The following is a 3,348-nucleotide window of genomic DNA, read 5'->3' on the forward strand; positions in this document are numbered from 1 at the left end:
CATTTTACAGGAAGAAAAAATTTACACATGTTATATATAAAATATATAGTAACAGAGGTCAGTGCCCTGCCAGTATACAAGATGTAGTGCCAGTCCTGTGTACTATTACAATGTATAGGCGCAATAAAGTAATACATGGTCATATATAAGTTATATATAAGATACGTATTAGGAGAGGCCAGTGCAGTGCCAGTATAACAGAATACAGTGAGCAATGCCAGTCCTGTGTACTATTACAATGTATACACACACAGCTCTGTCTCATGTAAAGAAGTAAAAAAATAGAATCATGAATGCAATCTATAAAATATATAGTAACAGATGTCAGTGCCTAGGGCTGCAACAACTAATCGCTTATGAGAAAAGTTGGCAACTATTCTCATTATCGATTAGTTGGGGGGGGAGCGGAGGGGGGAGAGAGGAAGAGAGAGATGCAGCCATCCACCTCTTTCTTCCCCTCTCTCCTTTTTCTCCCTCCCTCCCCTTTCTTCCCCCCCCCTCTTTCTTTCCCTCTCTCCCTCCTCTTCCTTCCCCTCTCTCCCTCGGCATTATAAAAATTAGGGCTGGTAATGATTACAATTTTCCTGTTCGATTAATCTAATTTTTTTTAAAATCAAATTAATTATAACGCACATACAGATCCAACTACATTGGCCTATACACATACAGCACAGCAATGAAGTAATAAAATGAACTAGGATCACACTAATCCAGTACATTATTAATCTCACGTGCCCCACTCAATATGGCCGCCGCTTGAGTGGGGCAACTCAGAATAATAACGTGCTGGATTAGTGTGATCCTAGTTCATTTTATTACTTCATTGCTGTGCTGTATGTGTATAGGCCAATGCCTTTGCTGGCGCTCGTGCAGAACAAGTACTCACCGGCCCAAGCGGGAGTTCCGTCGGAGATCCGGTGACGTCACGGACATCTACGTGACGGGACTCCTCCCCCCTTCCCTTAGTTAGCCGTCACGGACATCGACGTCACCGGATCTCCGACGGAACTCCCAGAAGCCGGCGGACAGGTGAGTACCGATCAAAAAAAGTTTAATCGATAAAAAAAATTAATGATTAATCGAGGAATTAATCGTTAATTTTCGCAGCCCTAATAAAAAAAAATTGACAGTTATCTTCCTAGGAATCCAATGGTATTTACAAATGACAGTCACATGGTTAGACTAAACATCCTTATCCTGGTGTGAAATCCTTGTGAATTGAGCTTGTAGTGATGAAGGTCAGTGTCCCTCCGGTATCAGTATTGTGTACTATTACACGGTGTTTGTCTTCTACAGAGGGACACAAAGCAGTAACATTGCAGTGTCACACTTCTTGTATATACAATATTATAGAGTAACAACGTTCATTCCCCTATACAGAGATCAGTGTCAGCACTGTGCATTAGGTGATAACAAAGGACAGTCAGTACACAGCTACAGGACACTATACACACACAATTAGGGGCTGATGAAACGATATCCAAACCCACAAACAAAACATAACATATTGCAGTTTCCAGTCCTTAGATCGGGCGGCTAGATTCGTTTTACTTTCACCCGGTGACCCTGGCAGTAACACACTCCCTGTCCTAAGGTGACAATGCTCACTCATTGCCCTCGATCTATGGATGAGCAGTGTTGTCACCCTGGGCTGCTCTCCTGATTTGGACTACAAACATCCTCTTTCACATCCATTACATAGAGGAACGTTGCTTTCTAGTTCACAGAAGCTAGCTGAGAAAGCTGATAACAGGGTTTGAGATCTCTTGTTCCTCCTAAATGGAAGTTAGGAGGACAGAATATTTCTGGCAGGATCAGAATGTATATTCTGTTCTTGCAGAAAAAGTACTTAGATTTGAAAAAAGAAGACCAATGCAGCCGGCACATCTAAGGACAGATCAGATGCAATAGATGACATTTATTTGTCGCAGGGTTTAGATAGCCTTTAAAAAGGTGCTGCAAGACTATCAAGCGTTGCCAATAGCAACCACTTAGAGTTCTTAGTTCCTCTTCAGCAATGTACTGCAGAACTGACTGGAGGTTGCTATGGGCAACAAGGACATTTTTTTAGGCAAGTAGCACACTTTTCATATAAAAGCCCCAGAGTGCTTTCCTGACACATAATATTAATAAATCGGAAGCAATCGCCACAATGAATACAGCTGTGAGTGCAGTACAGAGCAGAGTCATGTATTATTATAGCGCACACATACACTCGGCGCTGTACTGTCATATTGCTATTATCACAGCAGAGCCCAGTATAACGCTCAGTGTCCTATAATAAAGACATGATACGTAATGATAATAATGTAATATTCCGGTATTCGGTGCCTACCCGAATCACACCTCCTCCGGGTGTCCCCGATGTCTCTGCTCACCCCGCACCGTCCTCCGGCCGCTCTAGCAGCAGCAGTAGCAGCTCTCCCACCTCTCGCGAGATCCGCGCACCTGCCCCTGCACAACCCGCCCACTGACACACCCGGTGTACACACCACGCCCCCTCCTACTGCTGGTCATTCTCCCGCTATCGCTTGAGGCCCATCCTTCTCTCATATTTGTCTCCCAAACGTGGATGGCATGCCGCCATTTTTACGTAGATCTGCTTTATTGAAAATCTAAAGCTTTGGCTTCAAATCAAATGCTGTTTGTTTTGAAGACAGAGACGTATATTATTCTTATCAGTAATGATAAGTCTATTGCATTTAGGGGGGTTTAGTAACTTGTGAAGTGTACTAAAGCCATAGCAATTGGGCAAAAAAAAAATTTTCATTATGTAATTACAACAACCTGAAATATGTTTGCCATGTGTTACGACCATTTGCCCATTTTATTTTCATTTTTCTGCATTGTCATTTAAGAACATAGCCCACTTCAGCGCTGCAGTAGGAGGCGGGGCCCCCTTGTGAGACCTATTGCAAAAGAAAAAATAATGATAACTTCACCGAAGCAACCAAACACAACTAATAAAAAAAAAGAATGGTCAAAACTCAGTTAAAAACAAAAACAGCATAAAAGCTTTTATTGCAAGAGGCACATAGAGGGACATCAAAACTGGAGCAGACAGAATCTGGAGCCGCTGCCAATAGTAACCAATAAGCTTCTATCTTCAGTTTGTTTAGTTAAGCTTTGAAGCTGATTGGTTGTCAGATTACCTGCTCCTATTTTGATAAATTCCCCTCATAGAGTCAAAAACTATGCAGCTATAGTTCCACTTTAAGGAGCCGGGCCAGAGTTATCTAAGGATAAGCCGAAGCTTATCTGTGTGTTGTGTATGGATAGCTTAGGTGTGACACGTGTGTGGCCTTGTAACTAACGTGATTGCATATATATGTATGCAAAATTGTGCAT

The 3,348-nt window shown here is 42.3% G+C and overlaps 1 protein-coding gene across 2 annotated transcripts in view; it reads right to left on the reverse strand.

Moving 5' to 3' along the window:
* Nucleotides 1–2,477, reverse strand: part of STK38L (serine/threonine kinase 38 like) — a 45,160-nt gene extending 42,683 nt beyond the window's left edge. Inside the window, exon 1 of one of the 2 annotated variants that reach the window (XM_018556086.1) lies at nt 2,347–2,477. The gene's annotated coding sequence lies outside the window, so the exon portion shown is untranslated. Of the gene's footprint in view, nt 1–2,345 lie in introns of both variants that reach the window. The other variant, XM_018556087.1, reaches the window with a different exon arrangement.
* Nucleotides 2,478–3,348: the final 871 nt, after the last annotated feature.

Source organism: Nanorana parkeri, unplaced genomic scaffold (genome assembly GCF_000935625.1).
Source record: "Nanorana parkeri isolate BGI_ZX_2015 unplaced genomic scaffold, ASM93562v1 scaffold224, whole genome shotgun sequence".
Lineage (NCBI taxonomy): Eukaryota > Metazoa > Chordata > Amphibia > Anura > Dicroglossidae > Nanorana > Nanorana parkeri.